At 38.1% G+C, this 21,398-nt stretch overlaps 1 long non-coding RNA gene across 1 annotated transcript in view; it reads right to left on the reverse strand.

The window, feature by feature from the left end:
• Positions 1-2,184: 2,184 nt before the first annotated feature.
• The window catches only part of LOC141571886 (uncharacterized), a 68,440-nt gene continuing 49,226 nt past the window's right edge, over positions 2,185-21,398 (reverse strand). The window contains exon 3 of the long non-coding RNA XR_012496941.1: positions 2,185-2,516. This is a non-coding gene — a long non-coding RNA (uncharacterized LOC141571886). The remainder of the gene's footprint in view (positions 2,517-21,398) is intronic.

Below are 21,398 nucleotides of genomic sequence, written 5' to 3' on the forward strand. Positions count from 1 at the left end.
AAGAAGGTTGTGTCTTTGAATTCAGTGGGGGAGTGGGAATCGTTTGGGACCCCAATGACTTTGGGGATGATTAATTGCTCTCATCGATGGTCTTGCCATCAGCAAACACTCTAAAGTTCTGTGGGAGAGATGTGACTGAAACAAAAAAGATATGAGAGGAGTGACTAAGGACTGTATGTTACTTTTTTTTTCTCATCTTGCCCACCCTGATTTCTTCTCTGCTGGTAGCTAGTTTTTTATTCACTCTGAACAGAAAAGTCATCGAACAAACCAAAGAAGCCTGTGGAATTACAGACACACACACCAGCACCACCACTACCACCACCACCACCACCACCACCACCACCACCACCACCACACCAAGGTCCCTAAGACGAGATAAGGGATATTCCTGCAATAAGACAACCTGAAATGCGGATGCCGCTCTGGACCAATTCTGCCTCAGAATAGGATGAAACACTGCAGAGCTCTCCTATTTTACAATGTAGAAGTCATCTTCCCCTCCATTCACTCAGCACTCCATCTACACCTAATCATAAAACCAGACTGTATGGGACTGTCAGGAAGTGCTACATCTTTCCAGCAAAAAAGGATCATCTGTGTATTTTTAACAAAGCACTGTTGTTATTTGCTTAAAATGCATGCTGATAATAAAGCACTTTGCCTCTGTGCTGAAAGATTTCATTTAAGGTGTATTTACCCATGGACAGATAGAACTGCTTTGTAGCATGCTTATTAGGACGGCTCTAGAATACAAATGAGAGCTGGGGGAGGAGGGTAAGCCGTCCTGCGGAGGGTTCAGTGCTTCACTGTCCCTGTCCCAGGGGGCACTGCTGACTTCACCTCCGCGGCTGAGCCAGAGCGTGGTCTAAACTAATCAAGGAAGGGACAAGGGGTTTGGGGTGAAACCTTATATTCTGATTTAATCCAAACACTGTAATGCCAAAGCAATATTGGACCTGTGGAGTTACGGAAGCACATGGCATATGTGAGACCAAAGCGAGGGGTTAGTCTATGGACAATTCCCTGCTGAAAGAAAACAAAGGAGATGAAAAGGGGCTCATGTGTAGGACTGCAGCAGGTGCCCGGCCTCGCCACACCTAAGCTGTCCTTGTGGGGTCAGTTTCTAAATGATTTTGTGGCTGAACTATGACTCCCGGGTTTTTCACAGATATATGCCTATGGATACAGAAGGAGGATTCACTATTTGTACTTTTCATAAGACCAAAAAGCTACAGCAATCTAGGTTTTGTCAAAAAACACAAGTTGTTCTGTTTGGCCATCGGAGCACCTCCGGCTCAAGGTTTGGCTGCTGAACAAGAACACAACTGCGGCTGAATGAAGTGTCTGAAGCTCGGCGGTTTCGGACCGGGTTAGAAAGCTTTGTGCCGAGACCCAGGCCAGGAGCTCTTATCTTTATTGTGCAGAATGACTGAGTTTGACTTCTGGATCACTGAGTTGGGGCAATACTTTTACAAAGCAGCAAATGGCTGTCTGGGTGGGGGAAAAGAAGTCCTGGCAGCTGGTGTTAGCTGTGAAGTAATGGAGGGGGTGAAAGGGAGGGAATGCTTGTCAAGTCATGCGGATAACAGAGAAAGATAAGCCTTAGATCATAAATCAGCTTGCGGCTACCACCTATGGCTTTGAAAGGGCACCCTTGTTTCTTAATGTATCACCAGCTCATTAATAGGAGTCAGCAGTCATTACAGATGATACAAGAGAGAACATAATTTACATATTAAGCAGTTAGTCGTGGATTCCTCAGCATCCCTATTCTCAGATGCATGCCTTTCTAAAACACTTCAAAGGGCACAGTTCAGGTACATACTGATACATTAAAGTTTTCTTCTGTCTATAAAAAAGATACTTGTTAAAAGTTATAATTTCAGTACCAACTGCACAGGCTGTTTCGCTGGGTGATTCTGTGACCCCTTGTCTGAAATGGAGGTGGAACTTTTCCAACATAAATGATAATTTCCACTGACATTCTGATGAAGTTAATGGACACAATTCACACAAAGGGCCATATTTGAGAGTTCTCAGTAGCGGTGGGTACCGATAATAGTAACTTTTGTAATACAAAACCATACAAATCAATTAATTTTACCATAAAACGATATTAATATAATTCTCTTATTTTGAAAATTGTTTTGGCTACTGGAATGAATGGATGACTTATCAAGCTCCACATCTTTCTACTCTTGTCATGACCAACTGGGCTGCCAGCAAGCTGGAAAGAGGCCAGGCCGGGGAAAGAATTTATTGATCAACTCACAAAGAGGGTGTGGCTGCAGTTATGGTAAAGTTAGTTCAGCTCTGCCTATAAATAAATGCTTTCCTGAAAAAGCAAGTTCCAATAATAAACTTCGTGGCGCATGGCAGAGCAGAATGATGTGGAACAGCCAGTGCTTCTGTGAGAGGCACCAGTTCGTCAGGTCCTCTTCTCTTTCAAAAGCAGATGGAGTCCACTCTCTGCAAGTCGTTCAGTGGAATTCCCCATGGAGCAGACTGTATAGCTGCAAAAAAATGTGCCATAGGAGTGACATTCAGAAGCCCTGATTAGAACCATATTGGAGAACTTTTAAATACATTTTTTTTGCGTTATTAAAGTAACATATTACTTTAAAGTAACACGTTATCCAGGAATGGCAAAATAAGAGCGGACAAATGCATATGGTTCTAACTCACAACCACTGTTAACCTCTTGGGGTTCGCTTTCAAGCATTTTTCTTTCCTACTTATATTAGAAATATCTCACACAGTTGTTTGTTCTCCAGAAACACAGAAAAATGATATCTTCTATATTATTCTATTTTCAATGGAAAGTGTGGATGATATAACAATAGATTTGCTTTCATAAACAAGATCAAGGAATATTGGAGTGTTTCGGGAATTTTTCTACATGTGTAACCATTATATGTTAATTATTATGATCATGAGATTAATGAATGCTAGATGATTTTTTAGAGATCATTAACTGTAAGCCATGCATCAGGGAGAATTCTGCAAATATTTTCAACTATTACCTGGACTCTTACCAGAATCTACTTTTTTTCACACCTCTGAGCACACATTCTTGCATATTAGCCCAACAGGAACGACTCCATTTCTGGATTCATTGACGGAAGTGAAGTTGCCTGTTCCTATCTCACTCTCTTTCTGTGTTCTGCTGTTGATATATTCCTGTCCACACTATTTTTGCTTTCTCTCTTCATTCATTCATTCACTTAAACCACTATGTATAAAAAGCTCACTCAAGCCCTGTGCTAGGCACTAGGAACCTAAACAAGAAACAACATCTCTTTGCCTCTTCTGCATTTCAGAAGGGCTTCCAATCTGAATAAGGTTGAGGAATATGACCTTAGGCTGGTTTTAAGATTAGTGAATTTTTTCATTTGATTTCAGGAATTTAACTGTCTAAATTTTAATTGACTTGGTAAATTGCTGAGAGGACAAGAAAAGCAAGTAAGCTCATACCTATGGCCATTGTGTCCTTAGGATTTGAAAAAGTAATGTGAATTCTGAAATACTGTGTGACCTGTGGGACACCCAGAAAGGGACTTGCCCTACTGAGACTTCGTTGTGTGATGGAGGCTATCTACCTAGTCAGCTCTCTTGGAAGTCAAAGCTGATAGAATTCTCATTTGGGTCCACCTGGACCAAACATCCATGTTAATACCTGGAGGAATTCTTCTACTTAGGATATTACAAATGAAACAAAAGTTTCATTTAGATTAGTTAAAGCTATATATAATGAAAGTTCTACCATATTAACTGTAAAGTTAACTTTAGCATTAAAATAAATATATGACTATAAAATCTAGCATTTCTTCTCTAGGGGATCAAGGCCTTCCTAGACATTTGGATGCTTCAGATGAGAAAAACATTAGGTAACAGTTTAGTAATTACATTCTTAACTAAGTAATAAGAACTAGGGAGAGAATTAAATCCATGTTTTGAGACTTCTCATAATGTATATATATACGTTACCCAATGAAAACTCCTTGCCAAAGAGTTATTCTAGCAGAACATTCTAGGGTTTTTGTTGTTGTTGTTGTTTGTTTAGGAAATTGGCAAACCTCTTAAAAGAGATGGGAAAGATATTAATATTTGGTTAGGACTACGATACAATAGGGATAGTTAATGTGACCTTTATCAGACTTACAGTGTTTAAAACATTTTTCTAAAGTTACAGGTGGTAATGAGTCCAACTGAATTTCAAAATCAGGTCTGCATAATACAGATATCCTTGCTCTTTCTAATGCATCAAGTTGCCTTAGGAAAGGCAGATCCCCTGCCTGAATCCAACACCATTCCTATTTTATGAAGATCTTGTTTCTTTAATACCACAAATTTTTATTTAGCACCTATCAGCCAAATGTTATGTGTTGAAACCACGGTTTAACAATAATTATAGGCAATTATTTTTATGGCTACCGTTATTCAAAATTAATATTTTAATATTTTTATTTCTGAAATATTATGGCATAATGAATTATACATTAGCTAATATAACAGACAGCTATGTAACCCAGATTTAAAATAAGCAAATATTGTGCCATATCAATTTTCTCTTTATTTGTTAAGAACCAGAATCTTGTGTCTCCCCAACCTCCAACCCCACAGTTAGCCTAGAAGTTGGTATGCATGATTTGTATGCACCAAGTTGTTATACTTTTTTACATGTGTATCTTTAAAGGTCCAGTTTTTCTGTTCTTCATGGTACGGACTTTAGGGAGATCTAACCCTTTCTAATCTTCTAACACTTTCTGCAAAACACTGACCATCAGTTCTGTGAAGGAATAATGGGAGTTTATTTGTCTACTTCTACAGACATCATTGTCTCTTCATAGTGAGCACTATGACATCAGAGAGGGTTGTGAGACTGGCTTTATAGAATTTGTAACTAGGGAATAGGGAGAGTGAGTAGGAGAGAAAATTATAAAAAAGAACAATCCCTTGGTTTGTTTTTTGTGTTTTGTGATGCCATTGACTGAGACAGAAAAATTGCTAAAAATAAGGCAGGTTTTGAGGGGTAAGTGGCATGGTTGTGTGAGACTTCTAGCTAGAAATAGCTGAATTATGGAACATACTACAGATGAGAAGTGTGTGTGTGTGTGTGTGTGTGTGTGTGTGTAAGGATCATAACTTTCATTCACATTATAATGTGAATGAACATATAAAATAAAGCTTTCTTATTTGGTCTATATTTCAACTGGCCTTATTCTCAAGTCTAAGGGGAGAATGCAGGAGTAACAAAATGGCTCACCTGATTTCAAGTGTTTTGCAACCACTAATTCAAACAGTTCTTCAACATTCATTGTCTAGGCTCTCCTATTTCCAGCCGCCCCTTCCATATCCTTTTATTATGACATTATAAGCTTCAGAGTGGAGTGTTCATGTGACTTCATGGCTGGAAAGTGAAGGGGGCCCTCAGATCCATGTGGCATTCTCTGGATCTTCACACAGTCTTGACAGCAAAGAGCCCATCAGCTATCCTCTGAAGTATGGTTGGCCAAATTCTATACATTTACACCTTCTGTTGACATCTGTAATTTATGTAACCCATTTCTTGTCTAGTCCCTCTCTTGGTTTAGTCACAGCCTGCTTTCCCCTCACCTCCAAACTGATATAGTCTCTCCTTGTTACTTCATGGCTGTAGATGTGTCTGAATCACATCCCTCTTCTCCATCTGGCTCTGCATGCCTAGACTGATCCACTCCCAGAATCTGTTGTGGACCAGGGCAGGCCCCAGTCCTCAACTCAGTGTCTGCACCAAAGAGGTTTATCAAGGCAAAATAGACTCTTATCCCTGCTTGATCACAGGGCTCTGCCTGCCTATGTTGAGGCCACTAACCTTTGTTGGAGGTCTACCTTACATAGCAGTCTTCCCCTAAAGTTCCCAACAGGGATAGGGCATGCCTCTCTGTCTTGCTTGATCTCCTCTTTTATTTGAAGCCTGGGGTGAGGACACCAGAACACACATCTGACTTGCTTAATTCCTCCCTTTTGTTCATCGCTTAACAAGCCCCCAAGAGCAGAAGGGGTACTTTAAAAAACAAACAAAAACTTCCTCTGTGTGATCTTCCTTCCTGGCTCAGCCTCCACCTATGCCTTAAAAATAGATGAGATGTATTTGCTATACCAGAGGGGAAAACTCAATGATTTGAGTCCTTTCAGTTTAACAGATTATGTGTTAAATGGAAGACTGAAAAAACTTAGCAAATCCACCTTTTCTACATATACTTGGGTGTCAAGCCCATTTTCATGCAAACATCATGTACCAGCCCTTTTTTTCCAATAGGCCACAGGAAAGTGAGCTCTCACCCCACTCACAATTGAAAATGTCTGGAGAAGATTGTTATCTATGTAAGAGCAACTCTCTCATTACCAAAGAAATGGCTTCAGCAAAATCAGAATGGCAGAGCAAAGTTCACAACTTAATGGTGAAAATCAAAGTGCCTTAGTTTCATGTTGCACAATATCATCTTTATTGCTTGTAGATTTGGAATCATGATTGAATAAGCAATAATTGATATAACCTATAAGAAAAGACAGATGAAAGAATATAGAGGGTGAGAAATCCAAATACTGAGTGAGGAACACCAATATTTGAGCAGCAAATTGTTGAAGAGAGACCAAGGAAAAAGCAAAATGTTGAGGGAAAAGAAAGAATGAAGAGACTGAGAAGTGAATGGTATAGAAAGCTTCTAAAGGTCAACAGTGCTATCTGCTACCCAAGGTTGAGTAAGATAATAAAATCAGTCCACTGCAACAGAAAATAAAGAGGTCATTGACAGATTTAGCAAGAATAGTTCTGATGAAGTTGTGTGGTCAGAAAATATTTAGAAGGGCTCAGGAATCAAAGAGAAGTAAAAAAGTTAATAAGAAAATTTCTTTTAAGAAAATTAGTTGTTAAGGGAAGAATAAATGTAGTATAACAGGATGTAAGTAGAGTGTCAGGAAGGTTATTTTAAAGAAGGAAAACTGTGCCTGTCAAGATAGGTTAAGTCATACTGTAGTAATAAACAACCCCAAAACTCAGAATCTATATTCCTCCATGTCCAGTGCAGGTTGTCAAGGGCCTGCTATGTCCTGCATAGTCATTCGGGGGCCCAGGAAAGTGAAGGTTCTATCACCTTGGCTCTTAAGAGCTTCCAGCCATCAGTGAAACTCATCACCTGTTATTAGCCAAAGCAAGTCACATGGCTATATACAACTGTAAAGGGAACAGGAAAATGCAACAATATAGTGTGAATGGATAGAAAATATCACTATGTGTGAACAGGTTTATTGATGGCTATTGGCAAAATTGACTTGCCCATACCAACCAAATGAATCAGTAGAAAGGGAGAGGAAGAGGTTAAAGACAGACTAGTGAGGATTAATTGGAAGAACATGGTTTTAGAAAGAAGCGGGAGAGGAAAATATAGAGCATGAGGTGATGGGAGAGCTTTCGTGAGAGGACTACTTGTCATTACAGATGGTCAGGAAAGAAGTAAAGATGGCCATGAATGGAGATAGGATGTGCAGTTCATATTTGATAACCATTGTTTGTGTTTTATGTGAAGGACGAGGCAAAATCAATGACTGGGTATGAGAGTGCAAAGATTCAAGTTAGAGTACAGAGAAATTTAATGCAAGTTTAGAATTATTACTCTACCAAATGGAAGCTGTAGCTGCTCAAGGATTGCACGAGGAATTTTTGTTTCACAGCAAGATTCTAGGTGTTTTCAGAAGGAATGTTTAAAATTGCACCAATTTGGGTTTTGGTCTCATTTTCTCCAGCAGTGAGCAGAAAAGAAGAATGACCCAAGATGGTTGGATTGTTCAGTGTTTGGCACGTTGCTGGTCAGGTACAACAGACAGTTGAGAGGATGGAGATGTTGAGAGCATTGGCAGGAAAGAGGCTGAGAGGATAAACTAGGAAAGCAGCTCATCAACTGGGAGGAAAGACAGTGTTGACCACGTTCTCCTTCCCAATGAAAATTATGACTTTTTAGACTCCCTGATAAAGCAAATCCCTTGGAACTATAATGACGGCCGTTAATAGGACTCCAATTAAATCAAGTAAGATTTGCATGCTCTCTCTGGTAAACCTTCCAAAAGAGACTTCCAGCAGAACTACTCTGTCACTGGGAGTTACTATTATGCAGTTGGCTAATAAATCTACTCCTTCTGATGAACACATGAATGTGTCATGGGGGCCTAATACAAGTGTATTTTATCCAGCAAGAAAAGATGGATTCTAGTAAACTTGGTGTGCAATTCTGAAGACATAAATCACTTTAAGAACGATCATTAGGACTAAAGACACCAACATAATAAAAAGCCTGGGAATCATTGAAGAAAAATCTTTATTAGTACCAAGGAACACATATAAATTCAGAATTTATTTTTTTTTAGAATCTAAATTTTTAAATAAAATCTGCATTGGGGGACATTATACATAGGAATATTTACTTCCTTGGTTTAAAATTTCCAGCTAGAGCTAGTTATTGAAAAGCTATCAAATCTAGCATGCTGACATCCAACTGCTCTACATTTACATATCCAAGAATGTGAGGATGTTTTCTGTAGAGAAAGTTGGATAGCTGAAATGATTTTATGCTCTTATTCCCATCAGTTTTTTGTTGTTGTTGTTGTTGTTGTTTTTCTTGAGCCACAGGTCATTTCCTTTGCTGCTTCAATTCCAAACTCAACTTGAATTTGACACACTTTTTATTATCTTGTATCTCTTAAATTAGGAGAGGAAATGTTATATCTGGAGATAAAAATGGACCAAAAAAAGCACTGTAGAAAAAGGCCTGCTTCGTCTAATCCTGAAAACTTCGACCAAAAAAATGTTTCCTGTGCCTTAGTTATTGCCAATAAGGACTGGACCAAGTCCAGAAGCAGGTAGTTTTAATCAATTGTTTTTAGGAGGAGAGTCTATATAACCTACTGGCTTGAAAATCTTTGAACAGTAAGTCTTGTAGAGATATAGCAGACTTGCCAAAATTGCATTACCGCTTCAAACCATCACAAATTACATTGCACTTTAAGTTTTATTACCAAGTAAGACAGCACACAAATTCATTTCCATGTCTGTTGCCAATTTAAATGAACGGCTGGTTCCTGCCAGCTCAGGACGACACCAGAGGAAATGTTGCACAGATCACTGGTGCATGGAATAAATGATCGCAGGCCCCTTGGTCATTTAATCTCGGAGCAAAATTTATATTTTAAGTAGGCTTTAAAAATGTAATGTGAATTATGCTGTATGAGGGTAATAATTCAAAAAAGCAACCATATTAAATGCCTACTATGTACTCAGAACTATTCTAGATGTGGTGGATGATACAGAATTAAAAGATATAATCTCTATTCTCAGGGTTTGCTCCACAACTAGTCAAAGTAAACTAACACAGGAAAATACTTAAGAAGCCATGTAATTAGGGATAAATTGCTTGGTACATCCAATGCTAGGGGACATCAAAGGGAAAAAAGGTCAGTAAACAACTGGAATAGTCAGGGGAGACAAAGTCTTAAAGCTTTGAAAAAGAAAAGGAAAATTAATCTTCCAAGCAATCAAATAATATGAACAATAGCAAGAACTTAAAAATTTGGGATTAGAAATTCATGCGATAGTGAAGGTACTCATTTGACTAAAGGAGGTTTGATTAATAGAAGACTGTTGGAGATGAGGAGTATGGCCAAAGCATGGAAGAACGTACAAACCTGAAAGAGGCATTAAATATTGAGTAGTGATGGGTTGCAGTTTTATTGTTGCTTCTTCCTTCCACGTCCAGCCCCACACAGCCTTATTAGTGAGACAGGTTAGTTAGCATGTCATTAGCATGTGTTCCTACTTCATTAGCAGGGAAGGGTCATATACTCATTTGTGATTTGCCCGGGCTAAGTGTCCTATTGTGTCAGGTAGAGTTGGGTGAGAAATAAAACCAGCCCGCAGGCCAGAAAGCTGCTTAGAGGAGAATGAGTGGGAAAGGGTCAAGACAATTGGAAAGAAAAGACCCAAAGCCCCTTGGGATAGGGGAGGGACAAGGCCAGACAGAGGATGAAATGTGGAGGAGAGAAAAGAAGGAAGACATTGATTTTCTTTTTTAAAAGAAGAAAAAGAAAATTAAAAGTTGGAAAACAAAGACTAAAAGGATTTGGAAGCTTGAAAAATAAGACATGAAGTATATAAATTGATAAAAAAATAAATAAATAAAACTCAGAGAAAATGGAAGGGAAAAATAAAATAAACTTTAAGGAGAAGACAAAGGACTCAGGTATCAGAATTGTAAGAGAAGAAAAAACCTCAGGAGCCTAAGGCAAATATATCATGAAGTGACAAGGAGAAATGATAGCAGGTGAATAGGAGACAGTTGTGAGGAAAAAGAAGGGGTGAAAACTGGATGAATGAGCTGAGGGAATATTAAGATGTCATAGGTGAATAAATTCAACAGGAAAGGATGAGGGAGAAATATAAATAAATAACCTCTGGGAAATACAAAATATTCGACATTACTTTCACTCTTTTATCTTTCCCCTGAACCAGCATTGCCATTTTCAATCCTCAAGTGAACACCACCAGGACGATAGACTGCTGCCCAGCTCCCAACTTCCCGCAAACTTCTGAGGGGTCTTAGATAATTTTAAGGCTTGGCTAGCTCACACCACTTCACATTCAGACTCCAGAGCCTCAATTACAATGTGTCGCCACTCAGAAATTTTTCATTCATTTTTAACTTTCTATTACCTTTCCCAGAGCACAAGTTCCTAAAATTTCTCTCTCCACAGACCTCAAATCCACCCATTCTGCAGATCCCCTTACCTCCCCTGTTATGGTGCTTCCTCAACTTCCCTTTCCCATGACTTCAACATATCTCAGCATCTTCACTCAATTTCTTCTGGAGGGATGGAGGAAAGGAGATATATATATATATATATATATATGCACACACACGTGTATATGTGGAGAGAGACAGAGAGATTTTCCGTCCTCTCTAATGTTACTCCTTCTATGCATTCCCCCTTGGGCCTCTCACACAGATCTTGTTGGATCTCATACCACTGCCTCCTTAATTATTCAACTTTTTTTTAACTTTCCTCTTCCAAAAATTTCGATCTTACTTGAAGTCTCTTTTCTTCAGAACATTTTGCTCCTCAAAACGTGGCTATCGGGCCTCTGCCTCCATAATTGTATTACCACTTTTATTGATCTTTAACAAAAACCCAAAGGAGTGCACCTTCTTCCTTAAACTCTCTTTCCTCTACATCAGAATTCCTAGTTACAAGCACTGAAAGTTAACTCTGGTGATTAAGGCAGAAGAGGAGTTTATTAAAAAGGTTGTTGAGTGGTTGACAGAACTTACCGAAGGGCTGAAGAACGAGACTCAAGGCCAAACCTTCCAGAATCAGTGCGCCCAATGCCCCCAGCCAGGCTTTAAGGATAGGTCAGGAGACTGTAGCTCCTGCCACTGCCTCTCCTGAGCACCATGTGCTACAGTCTGGATTCCTGCCAAAAACTGAACTCTATGGCAGGAACACGACTGCCAACACTGATGCCACTTCTGACCAGAAACTAAAACTTGCAGCCACTGCTGTCTGCAAAATCCCAATGCCTTTGCTTCCTCCTTTGCCCAAAGAACGGATACACACAGACTTCATCCTCCACATTGCTTAGAACTAAAACGTCACACAAGCTCAACTGATTAGCAAAGGCAAATAGGTACTCAGAGCACATCAGTTGAATGAAAGAAGGAAAAATATAAATAAGTATAAATGAGAATCATAATCATAACTCTTGACACACAGAATAATTTATTTTTTTCTTTGCCTCATTTGAATTACAGTCATACCCAGAGCCCAACATATCTGTGGCTCCATTACTGTTGTATACTTCCAGGATGAGTAAAGGAAATCCTATCAGCTACCAACTTGCACACATAGATTGGAATTTGTTTTTTAAAATGATGCCTAAGTCAGCTTCTTCCATGCTACACCCATATGCTACCCCAGATGTTGTGCCTGTTTCATTTTAGAGGCTATTATGACTGCCTCATTTTTGCTTCCAGAACATCTATGCCTACACAGTAATAATTCCTGCAGTCGGAGACATTTTAAAAGTTCTATAATAGCGAAATGATGGTTTTTAAAATTTGCATAAGTCATATTCATTCATGGCTCATGCTTTCCTTAGTATACGTTCTATATTAGCATCAAACCAACACAATAAAAAATCATTAATCCAAGCCCCACTCATTTTAAACTCAATCCCTGTTGATGACTCCTTGTTTCCACTTGTTTCTTTCCTCTTACCTAGAATGCCTTTTTCACTCAACTCAAATTTATGTCTATCAGCTCCTTCCAAACTGAATTCAAGATTACCTATTCCAAAAGCCTTCTTCAATTAAACCCACCTGATTCTGATCTCTCCGGGGTGTTGCACCCTATCAGAACTTATGAACTCTGTTTGTCCTTAGATTTTGCATTTGTGAATGTGATGCTTTTATTGGTTTCATGTCATTTTCTATGTGTATGTTTTCTCCCCAGCTAGGGGAAACCTCCTAGGGAGAAGGGGCCCTATCTTCTGCTTCCTGTATATCTCCCCACCCCCATCCCACACCTACCTCTGAACTACCGCTGAAGTAGGCGCCCAGGACATGCCCCCAGAAGAAAAGGATATACTCAGGTAGAGACAGAAAGCACAAAATGTAATCATTCTCTTAATAATCATTTCAAAACTTAATCTTATCAACAGTAAAAATATATGCCGTGAGGAACTAACAATATCCTACAATGTCATCTTTAAAGATGATGAAAAATGATAAAGCCACATATGCAGCAGGCAACAGCTAAATTATTTAAACAGAAAGAAACTATGTGGAGGAATTTCAGCACTAAATCTCTGTTGTGATCTATGACAGGAACCTTACTACACATCTTGATGAACTGTCATAACCCAAGTTACTAAGAGAATAAGGGGGAGAATATTTCATTCCACAAATGCAAAGAAATAATGTGTTCACTTTGTGGGACTAAAATTTTAAACCAGCTAAGGTTTGTGTAAATTATCTGTTTGCCAGGTTTTCATTACATATAATTTGTAACATGTTTCAAAACAAACTACTAAAATGACATTTTTATGAGATAATATGAAATTTGAACTCCGAGAAGATATTTGATGATTTCAAGAACTTTTTGTCAATTTGGAGGACTGGAATAATGGTACTATAATTGTACTTTAGCAAGAGTTATCTTTTAAAAATACATGCTGAAATTCTTATGGTTGAAACAATGTCTATGATTTACTTCCAGATAATAGAAAAGTGCTTTATGTACACACTAGTTTAATTATCATAAAATTATGTAAAGTAGATGCTGTTCTGCTGATTTTACAGATGAGAAAACAGGTTTAGAAAGGTTAAGTTTCCTGGCCAAGGTCACACAGCTAACAATTGACAAAGTTAGAATCCAAACTGAGAACTATGTGATACCAAATCCCATGTGCATAACAATGAAGACGTACTGCCTGTCTTAACACACAAAAATAAGATATTCCTTTGTTGCAAAAGGAAATTTTTATTAAGCTGTCCACAATAACAATTTGATGCCATGCCTTTTTATGAAAATATACTCAAGGAAATATAATTTATTAAAGAAGACAAAATATTCACCAAATATATCAATCTATGATTGATAATGCAAAGGGGATAAAAGAGTGTGTGTGTGTGTGTGTGTGTGTGTCTGTGTGTGTGTGTGTGTGTCTGTGTGTGTCTGTGTGTGTGTGTGTGTATGTGTGTGTGTGTGTGGTGCATTACTATTCACATCATATTATTTGAAAGATTTCTGGCTTGGGTTCATCATCTCACTATTTCCCATATGCATTCAGCTAGTGAACATATATTGCCTAGAAAGTAATTAAAAAGTCAATTCAATTAAGCAAATATTTATTTAATAACTTTTATATTTCAAGCCCTGTGTATGAACCTAAACATCTAGTATATGAGTTAGATATTGCTTTCCCTCCCCCCGTACTCCCCAAAGAGCTTAGAATCTAGTTACTGAGAAAGGCTATAAAAACGACCATAAAACAAAGTGTAATAAGTGCTGTGAGAAGAGAGCAAGGTGCTATTGGATTTTGAAATACAGATTACTTTGGGTTAGGAGAATTACAAAAACTTCATGGATGAAATAGATATTTCAGATTAATTTGATTTCAGCATTGTATTAGTGAGGGTATAGATGGAGCTTCTGTAACATAGATGCCTGAATACACAGAGACTTAAATAAAATTGTTTATTTCTTCCTCCTGTCTAATAGTCCATAGGTGAGGATCCAGGGCTAATTGGGCAGTTTCATCATCTTAACTCATGGATTCCACAGTTGCTCCAGTCTTTGCCATTTTTCAGCCAGTGGGAAGAAAAAGAAGTCCACAGCAAACAACTGTCCTTAAGTGATAACCTTAAAGTTGTACTTTCACTTCCACTCATATCCCGTAGTCTATAACTTGTCATATAGCTGTCCCTAGCTGCAAGGGAGGCTGGGGAAAAGTCTGTCTTATCTATTTAACCACAGGTCCAGCAAAAACACAGAGTTCTGTTTACAAAAGGAAAAAGTGGAGTGTGGACACTGAATATACTCAGTAGCCCCACTGGCCAACCAAGTATCCATGTTCACCCTTCTTTCCACATATAGAATGTGCTCACCCTCTGCCCAAGAGTGGCAACCCAAAGTCCATTCTGATAATGTATCCAATTCAGAGTTCAGGGTCTTGGTGTGATGTACTGTCCTCATAATGTCTATGTGTGGTTCCTCAAAGCTAGAGATCTACCTATAAACTAAATAACAAGTTAATTGCTCCCCAACACTTAAGCAAATGAAAGGCAGGAATGGGATAATCACAATAGTCACTCTTATACAGAAAAGGGAAGAATGTAGGATGTCACCAATTATAGCAACTATCACCTATCAACTATCCTGGATAGAAAGTGTAAATACCCTCTGCAACAATGGTTATAAATGTGATTACATTTATATAATCACAGTGAAGTTCCTTAATTAGTCCATCTCACTGCCCTTGGTTTTGCTCTTTAGGAGCCACTGTCCATTGTCCACAGTTCTCAGCTGTGCTCCCTTGGCACAAGGTGTCAAACTTTTTCTTTATGGGGCCATATCATGAATATTTTAGCCTTTTGGTCTACATATGGTTTCTGTGGCATATCTTTCTTTTTTGCTATTGTTGTTTTTTTATTTTACAATTCTTGAAAAATAGGTGGGAATGTTAACCAGTACAGCCATTATGGAAAACAGTATGAAGTTTCCTCAAAAAATTAAAAATACAACTACCATATGACTAGGAATACTTCTTCTGGGCATTTATCCAAAGGAAATTAAATCATTATCTCAAATATCTGCACTCTTATGTTTATTGTAGTATTATTCGAAAGCTAAGATATGAAAATGTGTCTGTCAATGGATGAATGAATAAATAAAATGTGATACACATATGCAGAGGAATATTATTCAGCCTTTAAAAAGAAGGAAATCCTGCCATTTGTCACAGCATGGATAAAATGGAAAGCATCAGGCTAAGTGAAACATGCAAGACCCAGAAAGACAAATAATATATGGTGTCACTTACAGGTGAAACCAAGAAAAACAAATTGAACTCATAGAAACAGAGTAGTATGTTGGATGCCAGGGCCTGGCGGGTAGGGGGAATGGGGAGATATTGGTCAAAAAAGACAAACTTTCAGTTATAAGATGAATAACTTCTGAGGATTTAATATATAGTATGGTGACTATAGTTAATAATTCTATATTGTATACATGAAATCTGCCAAGAGAACAGTCATAAGTATTCTCCTCAAAAAAAAGGTAATTATATGAAATGATACATGTTTTAATTAACTTGATTGTGGCAATCTTTTCACAATTTTACATATATCAAGTCATTACATTGTACACTTTAAATATACTACAATTTTATTTATCAATTATACCTCAATAAAGCTGAAAAACTAAATTTAAAAAATAAAACTGAAAAAAGAAAGAAGTACATGTAAAAAAAGTAATGCCCTATAAATACAATTTAATTTTTTAATTAAATTAATATATAAATGTAAAATAATTCTTAGGTGCTAGGCCATAGAAAATAGGTCACAGACTGAATTTAGCCTGAGAGTCATAGTTGGTTGACCTCTACTCTCAAGATGTTTTGTTCATTTTCATCCATGGCCCCATCGGAATCAGGTGTTAGAGCATGTGTTCTGCTTGGGAGCTGCACAGCTCTTAGCACATTTCCTGCTCGTGAGGATAGGAAAGCCGTGAGTTGTGTTAGGTATTGAAACATCACAGAGTGTCCAGGTCCATTACTGGTTGCTTTGGCAATACAATTTCCCCACAAACATACTAGCTTTCTAATCTATTTGCTTCCAGTCAGTTCCATGTAACAGTAATAACATCCAGAGTTCTCTGGATGAGTGTTAAGCCTGCCACTTTCCTCTGTCAGTCGCTGGCTTCTGTGTTTATCATCCTCAATTTCATGGCCACTGCCTTGTGGCCATCTGAGACAACCTGCCAGGCAGTGTTCTTAACCTAATCTTCACTGCTACACATCCTTGGGCAACAACCTGCTTTCTTGCTCTTTGGTGGACAGAAAAAGTTGGCTTGCTCAATCCCATGAGACCCAAAGCCCCTGGGGCCTCCTCATTTAAAGTGTGGGACATACGCATAGGGGGCCTCCCTTAGCAAACCTCTATTACTCTCATCTCACTTACAAACTAGCCAATCCTTGCCTGAAATGAGCTTTCTCATGCAGTAGTTTGTAAAAAGATCAAGAAGCAGCCAAAACTCACCAATATTCTATCTTTTCTAATCACTTCCTCCAGAGCCTTAGGCTCCAGGGGCAGAATTTTGCCTTTCAAAGGAAAATAATTAAACGGTTCAAACAGAAGTTAAAGACGCTTCAACTGATGTGGATCAGGGAGCCTCAAGACCTGGTAACTCCTCAGTGGAAGCAGAGTTGGAGTTTCATAGGGTGAAGAGAGGAGAGTCTATGGGTCTTTGCAGTAGAGTTCACGTACACGTAGACGTGTTTGTCTCTCATTGCTGCAAAACTTAGGGAGTTGTTCTGGTTTTCATGCCTCTTATTTACAGTCACTGATGTAATCCCATTCCAATAACTATAAGAACAGTACTTTTCTGTTTTTGCCAAGTCCTGCAGTTTACAGGTTAGTTGAGATTCACAAGGTAGGAGAGACTGCAACCTAAATCTAGAAGCGTAGGAAGAGGCAAGGGTCAAAACCAAGGGAGAAACTGAGGACCATCCAACATGTTTGCTTTAGTTCTTTCACAGCTCAGTAAGAATTATAGCCACACATTATAAATGTAATATGTCTGACATGCAGATGTTACTCAGTCATTGTTACTTATTACTAAGACTTGTTCCAGGAGATAAAGGAAAGGATTAGGAGATACATGTGCAGGGAAATAATGCTGTGAGCTCTGTGCCTGTAGTAAAACAAATGTGACATCTGGGAAGAGAATCATTAGAAGTACAGAGAGAAGTTTCAAAAAGACCTGAAATCAGATTGTGGCAGGAACAATGGAAAGAAAGGAATGGATCTGAAAGGCTGAAGAAACAGAACATGGCAAGCTTAAAAATCAAGTCATTATAGTAGGCAGAGAATTATTTCTCTGAGTAACAGTGAGGATAAGGTACCATTGAGAGAAATAAAGACATCAGCTACACGTCTATTTTGGAAATTATAAGGTTAAATTGCAATTAAGCAAACTATGAACAGATATGAAGTGCAGAGCTTTAAATAAAATTCTTAAATCCATGATGTAGGCAAAGGCTTTCAGTGGAGATTCAGAAGTCATACAAAAGAAGATGATATTTACTGCCATAAAAGTGAATATGATTTCTGAAAAAAAAGGGAATTGAAAGAAGACCCTGAAAAATGCTCACAGTTGGATTAAAAAATATATGGCGTATATGCAGAGTGATTTCACTCAGCCATAAAAAAGAATGAATGACTGATACATGCGGTAACTTGGATGAATCACAAAATAAGTATGCTGATTGCAAGAATCTAAACCAGAAAAAAAGAGTACATATCTATAATTTCATTTATATACAATTCTAGTAAAGGAAAACTAATGTACAATGACAGGAAGCATATCAGTAGTTGCCTGGGGTGGAAGAGAATGAACTACAAAGGGTACAAGGGAACTTTCTGAGGTGATGGAAATGTACTCTAATTTGATTGAGATGGTGGTAGTTACCCAGGTGTATATATTGTCAAAGCTCATTTTATTATATGCAACTCAATAAAATTGTTTTTGTTTTTTTTTAAGTTTATATTTAGTTGTTAGAAAGAGGACGAAGAGAGAGAAAGGGGCCAGAAAAGAAGTGTACGGAGAGGCAAGTGGAGAATCAATCAAAGGGTGAAGTTGGGGGTTCACAGATGCCCTAGAAGAAGAGGTCCAATAATAAAAATGTAGTCAGCCTTATTGAATGTTAGCACATTCAATAAGGGACAAGGGGGTATAAAAACAGAGACTCAGACTGGGCAATCAGATGGTCACTCCTGACATCCAATTTGTTTTAATAGAGAAGGTGAGGGTAGAATCTAGATTTCAGAGATTTAGAGCTATTAGGTGGTATAGAAATTAAAGAAATGATTCTGGTCTTCTCTCATAGTGAAGAGCAAGGTAGATATGGAATTAAAGGGTCAAAGGAAAATTTTCAGTACAGGAGAAAGTTGTCCCATACTAGAAGACAAAGAGAAACATCTTGGAGACTGGAGAAATGGAAAATGTAGATAAAGAAATAATTATTTAACAGGTAAGTTTGAAACAAAGGAAAAAGGAAATAATAAGATTGAGTGTGAAGAAAAACATGTGCCCATGCAAGAGGAAGAACATACGTTAGAAAGGAGACAGAAGAAAATATAGAGATCGAGCTCTTCAGGTAAGCAGGAAGAAAGCTGAAGGAGCTCATATCAAATAGTCTCAATTATCTTGTTTGTAGAAGAAGCAAGGTCCTCCATTAAGAGGAAGTGTGTCTGAGCTAAAAGAATGGGAATACTTGATACGGGAATTTCCATCAGAAAATGCTTCTCCAATTTCAATGTGCACACGAATCACCTTGGACTCTTGTTAAAATGCAGATTCTGAGTCAGTACTAGGACTGACACTCTGCATTTCTACCAAACTCCCTGGGAATGCTGACGACCCTGTTTTGGGTAGCAAAGCCAGAGGGAACCCTTTAACAATGAGCAAAAGGATTGTGGAGTGGGAGGAAGGGTGGCGCGTTGGAGTAGTCATACAAATAGAATCTCCCCACTAAACGTTAAACATCAAAAATGCAGAAATTATTCGCTGCTATGTTTGGTATCTGACACCTTGATTGGCACATGGAAAGAAGGAACTGAATAAGTATGTACTGGATGAATGAAAGAATCAGTATTTCTTTCTCAGGGAATATTCGTAGGCAGTGGCAATTAGTCAGAGTTGGAGAATCAAAGGCAGAAATGATAGAACAAGAAGGGAAGGATGTAAGAGTGAATGCATGGGAAATCGCTGCTCACAGAGTCCAAGTAGAGAGGAAGGGCAAGTAAAATGAGAGGAGATAAGGAATCAAAGATCACAATAAAAATAAAATGCAGATTGGGGGGAAATGAAAGACATAGACATTAAGGAAAGTAGAATTTGTGACAAGAAAGAGCTATATTTCTGTGCATAAGACCTTGAAAACAAAGAAGTTCCAACTGAAAGCAGTATTGAGGCCTGGCTGAAAGACAATTTATCTTAAATTGGTGAGATTGAGAAATTTTTAAATAAATTTACTTATTTCACCACATCAAAAAGTACATGAAGTTTCAACATAGCAACCAGCATCTTTAGTAATTAAACTCTCAGCAACAAATAATAACTTCCCACTCAGTATAATTAAAATGAGGAAATAGAACAGAAAAATCTTACTCCACCAGTATAAGCATTCAATTGACTTAACTTGGGTAATAGTTTAACTAGGATTCATCAAAAATAGCATATGATTAGATGATAAGGACTTACATAGAAAAAGAGCTAATAATATTTCATGTCATCTTGAGGCAAATTTATATGGCTCCATTAAAAATCTTCAAGGTGAAAGATCTGAATGTATAATGAAAATGCTAAAATGAAGAATGGCTTATTGACAAAAGCATTACAACAACACATTATGTAAGAATAGCATATGTGGGGCAAGTATTGAAAGAATCTTGATTTTTAACATAGTTATTGATGACCACCAAAAAAATATCACTTTGTATCCCAAACTGAACAACATATACTGGTCTTTCCTAAAAGTTAATGATTAAATCTTCTTCTAAATGTTATTAAAAGGATCCAAGGTAGATAGAAATAGTCCCCATAACAAAGAGTATATGCAAAAGTGCCTTTCTTTTATATGTGTGTATACACGTAACCATAGGCAAGCATATCAGACATGTACCTGCTCCTTATCCTTGCACAGAGATACTCATGCCAATAAAAGAAAATATGATCTCAGATCTTTCTGAGGTTGAAAAGGAAGAGAGAAGGAGAAGTGAATGTCCACTATGTGCCGGGAACTTCAGTGTGTTACATCTGTTCTCTCATTTACCAACATATGCAGCTAGTCTGTCTCATCGTTTCAAGGTTCTTTCTGCTCTGCCACACTGTCTGCCTGTGTGATTATAATTATTCACACCCATCTATAAATATGCATTAATTATTCACACTTCAGGCACTGGAAATAAAAGTGCCTGCATTTGAATAACACATGGTTCACGCCCAAGGTCTTGCATGCAAATAATGGCAGCACTGTGTGGACAGAGTAAGTTCAAAGGGCTGGGGAGCCTCTGGGAGGAGTGCCCAGCTCTAGAGCTTCTGACAAAGCCTCAAGACAAAGCCTCAAGACAAAGATCAGGTATTTAGCAGACTCATAAAAGATTAGTTCAACTGGTGGGCACTAAGAGAAGAGGACTGACAGGCAGAGGGAACAAGGGGCCCCAGTTCTGGGAGATGCACACAGTTGAGATAATTTAGGAAAGAGGGCCAGAAAACAATGAATATATTGTAAGTACAAGTTCATTGCCAATATCTACTATCCCTGCTCCTGAAGGGCCCCAGGGCACGTGTATTTCCCTGGATATGTCAATCATGATGTTGTTACACTCTGGAATCTTTTACATGGCAATGTGTACCATTCCAATGCTTTGTTTTCAGAATTCACAGGAAGATTCAGCATTGAGAGCTCTTATTTCACAAGCTTTCTTGGTGGATGGCAAATTATGATATCTTGTTAAACACATCTTAGTTCAGTACTACAGGAGAAATTAACCACCTACCCTGCAACTTTTGAATTTCTAAAAAAC

This window comes from Rhinolophus sinicus, linkage group LG05 (assembly GCF_036562045.2).
Source record: "Rhinolophus sinicus isolate RSC01 linkage group LG05, ASM3656204v1, whole genome shotgun sequence".
NCBI classification, from domain to species: domain Eukaryota; kingdom Metazoa; phylum Chordata; class Mammalia; order Chiroptera; family Rhinolophidae; genus Rhinolophus; species Rhinolophus sinicus.